We start from the raw sequence: 16,033 nt of genomic DNA, 5'->3' as shown, positions 1-16,033 counted from the left end.
GACGTAAACGGACTTACACATTCCCAAAATGTTCTATTTTTGTTTTGTTTGTTCACCAACAAATTTCCCAAACACTCTGGGGATTATCGATATGTTTTTGGAAAACAATAGACAAGGCTTTGCATTCTTTCTGTGATGCAGATCTTAAACAGTTTGGTTTTTGCTGAACTCTGAGATAAAAACAAATGAGGCCTGCAGTGGTTTATTTAAGTTTTATTCTATTTTAATAAAATTAACGTGGCAAATTACAGTTAATTAAGGCTGGCAAAAATATTTTAACATAAGGTTAAGATAGTTTAGGTCTCCTTTTTCCCTTAAAAATATAAGTACTTTAAAACTGCTTTTGTATTTTCTGTGTGTCTTTATCGTATACTAGGAGTTTTATCAGCTAAAACCTTGTTATTTTTAGCCATTTATTTTATTTTTATCATTTAAAAACTACAGGGAGATTACAGTTTAGCGGTTTGCTCCTACAAAATGTGTTACACAGCTTAGCACAATTGAGCTAATTGTTTTTCGATCAATTTAGGTCACTGTCATTTGTGTGGAAGTTCATAGTGTTAACATGTTTGTTTACACACTATCTGGGGAGGAAATATTCATACACACAGCTGAGTTGACATGCAGGTGTGGTTTTACAATTTTTGGATTCCAACGGACTCTTACATGAGCAGGAAACACTCATGAATAATAAAACGCTCCACACTATTTTCCCTCCTCTGCAGTTGTTTCTGATGTGTCTTCACGCCACATCCATGGATCGCTCTCTGCTGCTGCTCGGCTGCCGACTCATGCGTAATGAATTCAACACGAGATGAATGACTCAAAGTTATTCTTGAAGCAGTGTCGTTTCCTTTTCCTCCAGTGCAGCGATTTCTACAAGTAGAGTTGGTTTGGCTTTCGTGCAGCTGCATCACTTCGGCTCTTGTGGGCTTGACCAGCTTTGCGCTACCGCATGAAAAACGATACAAGTCGTGATTATCTGGGGCAGATCATGAAATGTGCTACTGAACACAAGCCCGATGGAAGAGTCCTGAGCACGAAAGGTTGCTGCAGCCGTCCCAGCTGAAAACCAGCAGAGCAGCTGTGCGATGCAGATTTTGAGGGCTGTTGGATTAACGTGAATAAATTATCCAAAATAAGATCAGTCTTCTATAATAATCACCAAGTTTACATTTTCCAGCAGCATAAAAGCGTAAGTGTTTTGTTGAAAGACCAAGTAGCTGCAGAATTTAAAGTGGATTTAAGTTTGTTTAACCTTACAAGCAAAGGTTATGTGTAGATTTACTCTCAAAAAAGGGCACAAAAAAAAAATTACAGAAGACAGAAAATAAACATCAGACAAAACTTTCAAACAGCCAGTTGGTTCATTTGATACAACTAAATATACAACAGCTTTGAACAAATGCCTTAGGGAAGTAAAACAACAATACGGGTCAAGAGAAGGTCAGGAGAAGATGCACAACTGAACCAATTTTATGTACAGATGAATTGATGAACTTGACCACTTTTTGGCTTGGTGGTTGTTATTCGTATCACCGTGCAATGAAGCGTTTCACGTTATCACATTAGAACCACAAATCTTACTGTGTTTTCGTTAAATACTTCTGCTACAGCAGTGTGTGTGTGTGTGTGTGTGTGTGTGTGTGTGCCAGCAAATCTCCGAGAAGGTGGTTCTTTTGTGGAAAGTTCAAGAGAAACAGATCTTTCATCAAATCCTGCTCTTTATCCCCTCCAATAACTCCCATGATCCAAACTGATGTTAAATGCTTTCAGTTCAAATATCGATTAAGAGAACAGAAACTAAAGGGACAAGAAAAATCCAAGTCTTACTGTAAACATAACTTTTAATAAAGTTGGAACATTAAAAAAGAAAAAGAGACTTTCTTTTTTTTTCTTTTTCTCAGTGGCTGCTCAAATAATATGTTGCAGCTCTTTAAGTAAAGTCATGGGATGATCTAGGAAAGCAGACTGAGTAAAATCTGTGTTTGCAGATTTTTGTTTATGAAGAATATTGTACCAAACAATATCCTTGACTGCACACAAAACAGAAGTAAACAAGCCACACACACCTAAAGAAAGTGATCCCTCTGAGCCTAATGTATGTTTTCAGGGAGCAAGAGAAACTTTTAGGAGCAAGATTTTAGTGTAAAATAAAATTAGATCACATAAAAAAGATTTATGAACTGATTTTTGAGAAGAAAAAGACAGTGTGCTCCAAAAGCAGCATTACTTGTTTTTAACACCAGCAGCTTTAGCCTTTTCCTTCCAGATATCCATCTGTCTTCGTCGACTTCACAGACTAACTTACTTATCTGGCTTTGACCTTTCTCTCAACCTTCCTTCAAAAACACAATATTTTTCCATTTTCATCAACTCAGCAAAGAGATGAATTTGATGTCCATGGCCCGATGTGACATGATGGTCTGAGCAAATATGACAAAAATCAACCTCAAACAAATGTTCATGTAACATGGTAGGACATGTTGTGCTCACCTTTTTCAGTGATGGGTTGAAAAAGACTTTAAATCATAATCAACCAAAAGAAAAGAAGAAAAAAAAACGAGGACAAATAACGATTGCTTTCACAATTTTAAAAGTTAGAACAGCCGCTGCATTTCTTAACAATCGGGAATATTCTTTTTTTGTGTGTGTTTTTGTACCTGATGTATCAGTGCAAGATTTATTTTTAATCAAACTTCGTTTTAAAAAATCACAAGTGACCAGTTTTATTGCTTTGTCAGTGATGGTTTTGTTTTTAACTCACCCCTTCGCACCTGAGCAGGAGAAATTGATGAAGCCATGGAGCGTGCAAAAGATCAAAACAAAACAAAAAAACTGTGTGATATTTTTTCTTTTAATTACTTAATTAAGAAAAGACACATGCAAAGACAATCAGAAAGAAGTTAAAATAATAAATTCACACTTTATCCAAGTATTTAAAGAATAACAACAAAACAAATAAAAAACATTTTCTGAGTGTATTTTCACATTTAAACTTTCTAATCAATGCATTTATTCAAAATACATCCATACATAATGCATGCTGGTTGCTCAGAAATGGAAATGAGCTTTTGTTTGTGTTTTTCACTCTAAAGGACAGCAACAGTCGGGGGGGTTTTATCTTATCAGATGACTTAATGAACTTTGTTCATCTCTCTGTGGTTCACACCAGCTCCCTGGAGAGAGAATTATCCATCAGACTGGGAAGAAGACCAGAGGCTCCTGCTGTCCATGTTCCCGCTGTGTAACGCGCAGCACACAATGTGTTGATGTAGCATATCAGAAACGGAAAGGATTGCATTGATAGATTCAAAGCTTTGCACCGCAGCTTTTCCGCTCCCCACATACTTCTTCCACCTGTCTGAGACACACCTCACGCTCCACGAGCGACAGCGAAGTCCTCTGGCAACCCAAAAAGGATGACAGCATGTAAATCCACCTCAAAGAGAGGGAGCCCTATGAAATAAAAAAACACTCAGACAGACAGACAGACAGACAGACAGACAGACAGACAGACAGACAGACAGACAGACAGAGATTGACATGCCATGTCATGCCTTGCTAATGTGTTCAGTTCAAGGAGAGTTAAAAAAAAAAAAGGTTTGGAGAAAGGCAAACACAGAGTGTGCCAGTACACACCCGCTTATGTGTGAATAAACGTGAGGCAGGCAGAGCTTGATGCTCTCACTTTCCTTTTATATAACAGCAGGATGGAGAAGTCGTGTACCCTGTCAGCCTGGGACAGTCTGCACACTACACACATGCTCTCCCACACAAGCAAGAGTTTTTCCTCTCTTTTTCTTTTTTGCTTTTATACACAATAAAAGTCGAGTACAAGAAAGAGAGGAAAATTTAACCATCTCTTCTGTGAAATATATAAAGCATATATGAAATATACATCAGTTTTGTCCTCAATCCATCCACGCATTATTCTTCCGTCTATCCATTTTAACATGTGTCAATTTATCGACCTATTAATTCATCCTCTCAATTATTCATTCATCCATGTATTTGTCCGTTATGTCCATCCATCCTTCCATTCATTAGTTTTCCCACGCCTTCATCTATTTGTTCTTCTATGTGCCCATTCATCTAACCCTGTTTACATCTATCCATTTATCTACAGTCATTTATCCTTTTTTCCTGTCATCCCTCTGTGTATTCAGACAGACTTTCTCCATTGGTCTTTACACTGTTTTCGTTTTTCGATCTTTCCATCCTTCCAGCCTGTGCTGTTTCCGTTTTACTGCCTGTTAACTCTTGAGATACATGCCTTATGTATAGTGTGAACTTTTGTGTTTATAATTTCAAAATTGGCCCGAAAACACAGAAAACTCTGACAATTTCAATGCAGGTGATTTTAATTTAATATTCGGTTGTTAAATTTTGGAAAATCTGAAGAATAACAAGGATCACTGAACAACATGTCAGACAATGATTCAGTGCTCTGAAAAACATCCATTGAGCTGATGGCAGAAAATGTTTGCTCGTGTAATCAGAATAAAGGCTTTCTGAAGAATGACTGCGTTCATTGGTTACATAATTGTTCAATGTGATGCCCTCTCTCCCTCTTTCTAATCTGATACTGAAAGACACAAATGGGGAAAACTGATCTTCTTCTCTGTCACTGCGAGACAAGCTGTCTGAAACACATCGGTTGTTGGAGCAAAGCCTCAAGACATCGACACACACACACACACACAAACCCAGAGTGAGACCAACCAACCAAACAGAACATTCAAACCAGAACTTTCACCACTGGGATTCCTCTCGGGTGCTAAAGCTCAGCTGTGGAAAATAAATAAATTAATAATAGGCAAAGCAGTTCATGAGGAAATCAGATGTGATGCATTTTAAAATGTTTTGTAGCTGTAACAAATATGGGGAATGTAATCCACACTGTGTAAAACGGACTTGTGGGTATTCCAAGGTTTAACCTTCACAATTGCATTAAATTTTTCAAATAAATATTGGATCGAGTTGAATATTTTTTTTTAGCTAATTGGCTAATTTCTTCTGTTAAAGTTGGGCAACTTTGAACAGCTTCAGTAAGAAATATAATATTATGTCTGGGTAAAACATGGGTAAGACACGGCAAGCTGAGTCTGTTCCCGGAAATGTCTGCGCCGCCAGTTCCAGACAGAAGTCCCCCATCACTTCCACTTCAGTGCAGAGGAAGCAGGTTAAAGGAGTGGGTGGTGATCACGGCTGAAGCAAAGAGGCAGTGGAGGAGGCTGAAAGGGAGGGTGCATACGTAAAAAGACAAGAAGAGAGCAAGGAGAGTCAGGTCACTACATGGGAAGAAAGAGGCGTTTGAGGAGAAAGAGCAGAAACAGGAAATGAGGTGATGGAGCAGAAGATCGGGGTGTGTTAGGGGATGCATTAGTAAAAGAAAACTGGGGACTAGAAGCTAGAAGTTAGGTGGGATAAAAATAAAAAAAATAAATAAAAAAAACCCTTGGTGACTCATCAGGTCAGGAAAAAGAGGCACCTCATTCCATTAGGCAAAAAGTTTAAATTTAGAGCTGCTGTCACCCTGTTGCTTTTCATGCCATGCAAGCTGGCACCAAGGTTTAAACGAAGCAACTTTTGTGAAATAAAATCCTGTCACTTCTTTCAAATATGATGTGTTCATCCCTTTTTATGTGTTTTTTTTTTTTTTTTTTTGTGAGTTTAGCTGTAGGATGGTGTGGGGTCTCGTTTTTCTTCAGTATTTAAGTAAAAGCCTTCTGTTAATGTTTTTGCTTTAATGAATCAGAAAGGATGCATTCGTGTTCAGCCATGTTGCATTCGAATGAAGGTGAATCTTTAACAGGGCACACAGAGTGTTTGCATTGTTTTGCATGACATTTGGTAAATGTTGTTGTTGGGAATGTTTAGAAGTAGCCATGTAGCAGCAGCATTGTCACATGTGGCGTACAAGGGGTGTAAGATTTGAAGCATTCATGCTGTGGAATTTTTCAGCCATATTTAGTGAAGCAGTAGTGACAATTGTTCTGTACTTTGTGAGAATTATTTTACCGACTGAAATGGCTTTCTCCCCAGGGCAGCGCAGGTTGGTGGGCGCAGAGGTAATCAAAACACAAAAACAGCACCAGCTGGAAGTTTTCAGTTTGCACTGTATGGCCACTGCATGGCTGATGATGTTGAATTAATATGGCCATGATCTGTGAAACCCTGATACAAAGAAAGAAATAAAAGTCCAGAGAAGACCAATTTGTTTTTTAGTGTTTGATGTGTAATTAGTTTCACAATGAAAACTTGATTTTATTTGTGCAAAACAGGCTTCATTGGGGGAGTGAGTGTTTTTACCCGTGTGTTGGGAAGCAAAAGCAGCTCCTGCAACCACTTACAAGAACTGAATCTGGTGGCAACACATGATTTAACAGTCTCCCAACTTGACTTTTAGAGCTTGATTTATACCAATGTTTGCATCTTTCATGAATACACGAACAGTCTTCTATGCAGACACAAAATGTTATGGCACAACCAAGAACTTGGGTGTCAGACCTGACAGCAGGAGTTTTCACTGTCGCTTTGAGACTTGATTCAATAGCGCTGAGAAAAATACACAACATTCAGATGTAGGCTTAAAATACAAAATAATGATTAAAAAACCCAGTATTCGTGTGCAAACAAAAATAATTTCAACATGTTTTCCTAAGTTGAATATCTCCATCTTTTCTCGATCTTGACCTCTAAATCCAACATGTGTGGTTCTAATGCAAAATCGTAATTCTGACACCAAAAATTAGGTGCATCCAAAAACAGATTACATGATCCTACTTCTTTCCTGGTGTTTTCTGTATGGTGTGCCCTCGTAAGTACAGTGACATTTGTGTTTTGTGTGCCTCAATCAGCCCCAGGCAAGCCACTTGTGAAAATGAGGCCATTTGTGCATGAAAGCCTAGAGGTGACACCTGGCCTTTGAATTTCAACATACAACATTTCATAGGTTTGTACAGTAGCACAAATGCTGTTCATCAGCAGAAGGCACAGGACAACGGCACTGCTGCAGGGAGACGTGTTGGACGGCTCATCTGTGCACAAACTCTACGCTGACATTTCTGTCACTGTAAAGTGTAAGAATATTCCACCAAAAGTAAGCCGTCGTTTTAAAAGGAACAACAATCTCTTAGGTTACAAGGTTCTGAAATGACTCAAGTTTAACCTCAAACAAAAACTGGATTTGAAAACTGCATTTAAAAACCACAGTAAGTACAACCTTCTGCTTCTACTGGACTGAAGAGAGAAACTAGACGCTGCACAGAAAAAAGCATCTTAATCACTGATCACTAGCAAATTTCACCACTTCTACTGAACCAACCTTCAACGTCTCTTCAGAACAAAGTGTTTGGAATTAAATATGAAGCCAAATGTGTACCGAATGTAGCAAAATGATCCTAGCAGGATATTATCAACAGAATAGCAGAAAAAAATAAAAACAAAATAAGTTTAGACCTTGGCTAAATTAATACAATGTGGTGGGACGTTAAGAAACCTCTAAATTGCTGCAATCTTGTTAAGAGGGGCATGATTCCTTCGACACGATGCAACTTATAGTCAAACAGAACAAAGTCCCTGAGTTACAACTGCTAAATGTTTCAACAAGTGTGTTTATAATAAAAACCTCATTACTGCTCTTAATATTTTTTATCATTTTAGCCATTACTTAACAATTTTCTCTCTTGAGCAAAGATATGATCCAAGTCGGTAAATGCAGAAGAACAGTGGCAACATCTAGTGGTCAATATGGTTATTGCATCCAATAAAATCTGTTCGCTCTGATGCTGCGTTCCAGTAACCTCGGAACTCAGAACTCACCTCTAGCCTGAAATAAGTCTGGATTTCAAAATGGCCACGACCATCGACATAGTTTGCAGTACCGCTTACAAGCACAATTTTAAGCTTTAAATTTCATAAGCAAACACCATTTTTAATTTTAGTTTACAGNTTTTTTTTTTTTTACCTCTGTTTACTTCTTTTTCTTTTTTCAAACTGAAATGTTTTAGTTTCTCAAACACATTTTCAGACCAGCTACAGATATCTTAAGTAACCACGTAATGCAGTTTTAAAAATTATGAGTTAATTTCTCCAAGCAAAAGAAAACTATTCAATCCAGTCTTGACGTATGCGATAAAGTGTTTCTCCTCTAAAACTAAAACTTTGGCAGCAACAACTTCCATCAAGTGATGCAACAACTGGCAAACCATCATCCTGCTTCACAGCCTACGGGTGAACGGTAAGCCACAAAGTGATGGTCCGACATCCTCCGTCAGGATTTTCCGGTGGTGAGCAAGAAGTTTTGGTTCCATCATCTATTTGAAGCCTGAAGTAGCAAAGCAGATCTGGACCTTCACCTGTTTGACAGCTGCGTGACGTTTATTTTTCTAAAATGCTGTCTTCATTTTGAGCCTGACGTAAACGGACTTACACATTCCCAAAATGTTCTATTTTTGTTTTGTTTGTTCACCAACAAATTTCCCAAACACTCTGGGGATTATCGATATGTTTTTGGAAAACAATAGACAAGGCTTTGCATTTTTCTGTTATGCAGATTTTAAACAGTTTGGTTTTTGCTGAACTCTGAGATAAAAACAAATGAGGCCTGCAGTGGTTTATTTAAGTTTTATTCTATTTTAATAAAATTAACGTGGCAAATTACAGTTAATTAAGGCTGGCAAAAATATTTTAACATAAGGTTAAGATAGTTTAGGTCTCCTTTTTCCCTTAAAAATATAAGTACTTTAAAACTGCTTTTGTATTTTCTGTGTGTCTTTATCGTATACTAGGAGTTTTATCAGCTAAAACCTTGTTATTTTTAGCCATTTATTTTATTTTTATCATTTAAAAACTACAGGGAGATTACAGTTTAGCGGTTTGCTCCTACAAAATGTGTTACACAGCTTAGCACAATTGAGCTAATTGTTTTTCGATCAATTTAGGTCACTGTCATTTGTGTGGAAGTTCATAGTGTTAACATGTTTGTTTACACACTATCTGGGGAGGAAATATTCATACACACAGCTGAGTTGACATGCAGGTGTGGTTTTACAATTTTTGGATTCCAACGGACTCTTACATGAGCAGGAAACACTCATGAATAATAAAACGCTCCACACTATTTTCCCTCCTCTGCAGTTGTTTCTGATGTGTCTTCACGCCACATCCATGGATCGCTCTCTGCTGCTGCTCGGCTGCCGACTCATGCGTAATGAATTCAACACGAGATGAATGACTCAAAGTTATTCTAGAAGCAGTGTCGTTTCCTTTTCCTCCAGTGCAGCGATTTCTACAAGTAGAGTTGGTTTGGCTTTCGTGCAGCTGCATCACTTCGGCTCTTGTGGGCTTGACCAGCTTTGCGCTACCGCATGAAAAACGATACAAGTCGTGATTATCTGGGGCAGATCATGAAATGTGCTACTGAACACAAGCCCGATGGAAGAGTCCTGAGCACGAAAGGTTGCTGCAGCCGTCCCAGCTGAAAACCAGCAGAGCAGCTGTGCGATGCAGATTTTGAGGGCTGTTGGATTAACGTGAATAAATTATCCTAAAATAAGATCAGTCTTCTATAATAATCACCAAGTTTACATTTTCCAGCAGCATAAAAGCGTAAGTGTTTTGTTGAAAGACCAAGTAGCTGCAGAATTTAAAGTGGATTTAAGTTTGTTTAACCTTACAAGCAAAGGTTATGTGTAGATTTACTCTCAAAAAAGGGCACAAAAAAAAAATTACAGAAGACAGAAAATAAACATCAGACAAAACTTTCAAACAGCCAGTTGGTTCATTTGATACAACTAAATATACAACAGCTTTGAACAAATGCCTTAGGGAAGTAAAACAACAATACGGGTCAAGAGAAGGTCAGGAGAAGATGCACAACTGAACCAATTTTATGTACAGATGAATTGATGAACTTGACCACTTTTTGGCTTGGTGGTTGTTATTCGTATCACCGTGCAATGAAGCGTTTCACGTTATCACATTAGAACCACAAATCTTACTGTGTTTTCGTTAAATACTTCTGCTACAGCAGTGTGTGTGTGTGTGTGTGTGTGTGTGTGTGTGCCAGCAAATCTCCGAGAAGGTGGTTCTTTTGTGGAAAGTTCAAGAGAAACAGATCTTTCATCAAATCCTGCTCTTTATCCCCTCCAATAACTCCCATGATCCAAACTGATGTTAAATGCTTTCAGTTCAAATATCGATTAAGAGAACAGAAACTAAAGGGACAAGAAAAATCCAAGTCTTACTGTAAACATAACTTTTAATAAAGTTGGAACATTAAAAAAGAAAAAGAGACTTTCTTTTTTTTTCTTTTTCTCAGTGGCTGCTCAAATAATATGTTGCAGCTCTTTAAGTAAAGTCATGGGATGATCTAGGAAAGCAGACTGAGTAAAATCTGTGTTTGCAGATTTTTGTTTATGAAGAATATTGTACCAAACAATATCCTTGACTGCACACAAAACAGAAGTAAACAAGCCACACACACCTAAAGAAAGTGATCCCTCTGAGCCTAATGTATGTTTTCAGGGAGCAAGAGAAACTTTTAGGAGCAAGATTTTAGTGTAAAATAAAATTAGATCACATAAAAAAGATTTATGAACTGATTTTTGAGAAGAAAAAGACAGTGTGCTCCAAAAGCAGCATTACTTGTTTTTAACACCAGCAGCTTTAGCCTTTTCCTTCCAGATATCCATCTGTCTTCGTCGACTTCACAGACTAACTTACTTATCTGGCTTTGACCTTTCTCTCAACCTTCCTTCAAAAACACAATATTTTTCCATTTTCATCAACTCAGCAAAGAGATGAATTTGATGTCCATGGCCCGATGTGACATGATGGTCTGAGCAAATATGACAAAAATCAACCTCAAACAAATGTTCATGTAACATGGTAGGACATGTTGTGCTCACCTTTTTCAGTGATGGGTTGAAAAAGACTTTAAATCATAATCAACCAAAAGAAAAGAAGAAAAAAAAACGAGGACAAATAACGATTGCTTTCACAATTTTAAAAGTTAGAACAGCCGCTGCATTTCTTAACAATCGGGAATATTCTTTTTTTGTGTGTGTTTTTGTACCTGATGTATCAGTGCAAGATTTATTTTTAATCAAACTTCGTTTTAAAAAATCACAAGTGACCAGTTTTATTGCTTTGTCAGTGATGGTTTTGTTTTTAACTCACCCCTTCGCACCTGAGCAGGAGAAATTGATGAAGCCATGGAGCGTGCAAAAGATCAAAACAAAACAAAAAAACTGTGTGATATTTTTTCTTTTAATTACTTAATTAAGAAAAGACACATGCAAAGACAATCAGAAAGAAGTTAAAATAATAAATTCACACTTTATCCAAGTATTTAAAGAATAACAACAAAACAAATAAAAAACATTTTCTGAGTGTATTTTCACATTTAAACTTTCTAATCAATGCATTTATTCAAAATACATCCATACATAATGCATGCTGGTTGCTCAGAAATGGAAATGAGCTTTTGTTTGTGTTTTTCACTCTAAAGGACAGCAACAGTCGGGGGGGTTTTATCTTATCAGATGACTTAATGAACTTTGTTCATCTCTCTGTGGTTCACACCAGCTCCCTGGAGAGAGAATTATCCATCAGACTGGGAAGAAGACCAGAGGCTCCTGCTGTCCATGTTCCCGCTGTGTAACGCGCAGCACACAATGTGTTGATGTAGCATATCAGAAACGGAAAGGATTGCATTGATAGATTCAAAGCTTTGCACCGCAGCTTTTCCGCTCCCCACATACTTCTTCCACCTGTCTGAGACACACCTCACGCTCCACGAGCGACAGCGAAGTCCTCTGGCAACCCAAAAAGGATGACAGCATGTAAATCCACCTCAAAGAGAGGGAGCCCTATGAAATAAAAAAACACTCAGACAGACAGACAGACAGACAGACAGACAGACAGACAGACAGACAGACAGACAGACAGAGATTGACATGCCATGTCATGCCTTGCTAATGTGTTCAGTTCAAGGAGAGTTAAAAAAAAAAAAGGTTTGGAGAAAGGCAAACACAGAGTGTGCCAGTACACACCCGCTTATGTGTGAATAAACGTGAGGCAGGCAGAGCTTGATGCTCTCACTTTCCTTTTATATAACAGCAGGATGGAGAAGTCGTGTACCCTGTCAGCCTGGGACAGTCTGCACACTACACACATGCTCTCCCACACAAGCAAGAGTTTTTCCTCTCTTTTTCTTTTTTGCTTTTATACACAATAAAAGTCGAGTACAAGAAAGAGAGGAAAATTTAACCATCTCTTCTGTGAAATATATAAAGCATATATGAAATATACATCAGTTTTGTCCTCAATCCATCCACGCATTATTCTTCCGTCTATCCATTTTAACATGTGTCAATTTATCGACCTATTAATTCATCCTCTCAATTATTCATTCATCCATGTATTTGTCCGTTATGTCCATCCATCCTTCCATTCATTAGTTTTCCCACGCCTTCATCTATTTGTTCTTCTATGTGCCCATTCATCTAACCCTGTTTACATCTATCCATTTATCTACAGTCATTTATCCTTTTTTCCTGTCATCCCTCTGTGTATTCAGACAGACTTTCTCCATTGGTCTTTACACTGTTTTCGTTTTTCGATCTTTCCATCCTTCCAGCCTGTGCTGTTTCCGTTTTACTGCCTGTTAACTCTTGAGATACATGCCTTATGTATAGTGTGAACTTTTGTGTTTATAATTTCAAAATTGGCCCGAAAACACAGAAAACTCTGACAATTTCAATGCAGGTGATTTTAATTTAATATTCGGTTGTTAAATTTTGGAAAATCTGAAGAATAACAAGGATCACTGAACAACATGTCAGACAATGATTCAGTGCTCTGAAAAACATCCATTGAGCTGATGGCAGAAAATGTTTGCTCGTGTAATCAGAATAAAGGCTTTCTGAAGAATGACTGCGTTCATTGGTTACATAATTGTTCAATGTGATGCCCTCTCTCCCTCTTTCTAATCTGATACTGAAAGACACAAATGGGGAAAACTGATCTTCTTCTCTGTCACTGCGAGACAAGCTGTCTGAAACACATCGGTTGTTGGAGCAAAGCCTCAAGACATCGACACACACACACACACACAAACCCAGAGTGAGACCAACCAACCAAACAGAACATTCAAACCAGAACTTTCACCACTGGGATTCCTCTCGGGTGCTAAAGCTCAGCTGTGGAAAATAAATAAATTAATAATAGGCAAAGCAGTTCATGAGGAAATCAGATGTGATGCATTTTAAAATGTTTTGTAGCTGTAACAAATATGGGGAATGTAATCCACACTGTGTAAAACGGACTTGTGGGTATTCCAAGGTTTAACCTTCACAATTGCATTAAATTTTTCAAATAAATATTGGATCGAGTTGAATATTTTTTTTTAGCTAATTGGCTAATTTCTTCTGTTAAAGTTGGGCAACTTTGAACAGCTTCAGTAAGAAATATAATATTATGTCTGGGTAAAACATGGGTAAGACACGGCAAGCTGAGTCTGTTCCCGGAAATGTCTGCGCCGCCAGTTCCAGACAGAAGTCCCCCATCACTTCCACTTCAGTGCAGAGGAAGCAGGTTAAAGGAGTGGGTGGTGATCACGGCTGAAGCAAAGAGGCAGTGGAGGAGGCTGAAAGGGAGGGTGCATACGTAAAAAGACAAGAAGAGAGCAAGGAGAGTCAGGTCACTACATGGGAAGAAAGAGGCGTTTGAGGAGAAAGAGCAGAAACAGGAAATGAGGTGATGGAGCAGAAGATCGGGGTGTGTTAGGGGATGCATTAGTAAAAGAAAACTGGGGACTAGAAGCTAGAAGTTAGGTGGGATAAAAATAAAAAAAATAAATAAAAAAAACCCTTGGTGACTCATCAGGTCAGGAAAAAGAGGCACCTCATTCCATTAGGCAAAAAGTTTAAATTTAGAGCTGCTGTCACCCTGTTGCTTTTCATGCCATGCAAGCTGGCACCAAGGTTTAAACGAAGCAACTTTTGTGAAATAAAATCCTGTCACTTCTTTCAAATATGATGTGTTCATCCCTTTTTATGTGTTTTTTTTTTTTTTTTTTTGTGAGTTTAGCTGTAGGATGGTGTGGGGTCTCGTTTTTCTTCAGTATTTAAGTAAAAGCCTTCTGTTAATGTTTTTGCTTTAATGAATCAGAAAGGATGCATTCGTGTTCAGCCATGTTGCATTCGAATGAAGGTGAATCTTTAACAGGGCACACAGAGTGTTTGCATTGTTTTGCATGACATTTGGTAAATGTTGTTGTTGGGAATGTTTAGAAGTAGCCATGTAGCAGCAGCATTGTCACATGTGGCGTACAAGGGGTGTAAGATTTGAAGCATTCATGCTGTGGAATTTTTCAGCCATATTTAGTGAAGCAGTAGTGACAACTGTTCTGTACTTTGTGCGAATTATTTTACCGACTGAAATGGCTTTCTCCCCAGGGCAGCGCAGGTTGGTGGGCGCAGAGGTAATCAGAACACAAAAACAGCACCAGCTGGAAGTTTTCAGTTTGCACTGTATGGCCACTGCATGGCTGATGATGTTGAATTAATATGGCCATGATCTGTGAAACCCTGATACAAAGAAAGAAATAAAAGTCCAGAGAAGACCAATTTGTTTTTTAGTGTTTGATGTGTAATTAGTTTCACAATGAAAACTTGATTTTATTTGTGCAAAACAGGCTTCGTTGGGGGAGTGAGTGTTTTTACCCGTGTGTTGGGAAGCAAAAGCAGCTTCTGCAACCACTTACAAGAACTGAATCTGGTGGCAACACATGATTTAACAGTCTCCCAACTTGACTTTTAGAGCTTGATTTATACCAATGTTTGCATCTTTCATGAATACACGAACAGTCTTCTATGCAGACACAAAATGTTATGGCACAACCAAGAACTTGGGTGTCAGACCTGACAGCAGGAGTTTTCACTGTCGCTTTGAGACTTGATTCAATAGCGCTGAGAAAAATACACAACATTCAGATGTAGGCTTAAAATACAAAATAATGATTAAAAAACCCAGTATTTGTGTGCAAACAAAAATAATTTCAACATGTTTTCCTAAGTTGAATATCTCCATCTTTTCTCGATCTTGACCTCTAAATCCAACATGTGTGGTTCTAATGCAAAATCGTAATTCTGACACCAAAAATTAGGTGCATCCAAAAACAGATTACATGATCCTACTTCTTTCCTGGTGTTTTCTGTATGGTGTGCCCTCGTAAGTACAGTGACATTTGTGTTTTGTGTGCCTCAATCAGCCCCAGGCAAGCCACTTGTGAAAATGAGGCCATTTGTGCATGAAAGCCTAGAGGTGACACCTGGCCTTTGAATTTCAACATACAACATTTCATAGGTTTGTACAGTAGCACAAATGCTGTTCATCAGCAGAAGGCACAGGACAACGGCACTGCTGCAGGGAGACGTGTTGGACGGCTCATCTGTGCACAAACTCTACGCTGACATTTCTGTCACTGTGAAGTGTAAGAATATTTCACCAAAAGTAAGCCGTCGTTTTAAAAGGAACAACAATCTCTTAGGTTACAAGGTTCTGAAATGACTCAAGTTTAACCTCAAACAAAAACTGGATTTGAAAACTGCATTTAAAAACCACAGTAAGTACAACCTTCTGCTTCTACTGGATTGAAGAGAGAAACTAGACGCTGCACAGAAAAAAGCATCTTAATCACTGATCACTAGCAAATTTCACCACTTCTACTGAACCAACCTTCAACGTCTCTTCAGAACAAAGTGTTTGGAATTAAATATGAAGCCAAATGTGTACCGAATGTAGCAAAATGATCCTAGCAGGATATTATCAACAGAATAGCAGAAAAAAATAAAAACAAAATAAGTTTAGACCTTGGCTAAATTAATACAATGTGGTGGGACGTTAAGAAACCTCTAAATTGCTGCAATCTTGTTAAGAGGGGCATGATTCCTTCGACACGATGCAACTTATAGTCAAACAGAACAAAGTCCCTGAGTTACAACTGCTAAATGTTTCAACA

This window comes from Poecilia formosa, unplaced genomic scaffold (assembly GCF_000485575.1).
Source record: "Poecilia formosa unplaced genomic scaffold, Poecilia_formosa-5.1.2 Scaffold183, whole genome shotgun sequence".
Lineage (NCBI taxonomy): Eukaryota > Metazoa > Chordata > Actinopteri > Cyprinodontiformes > Poeciliidae > Poecilia > Poecilia formosa.
The sequence above is the reverse complement of the archived record's forward strand: the minus strand, read 5'-3'. Positions refer to the sequence as shown.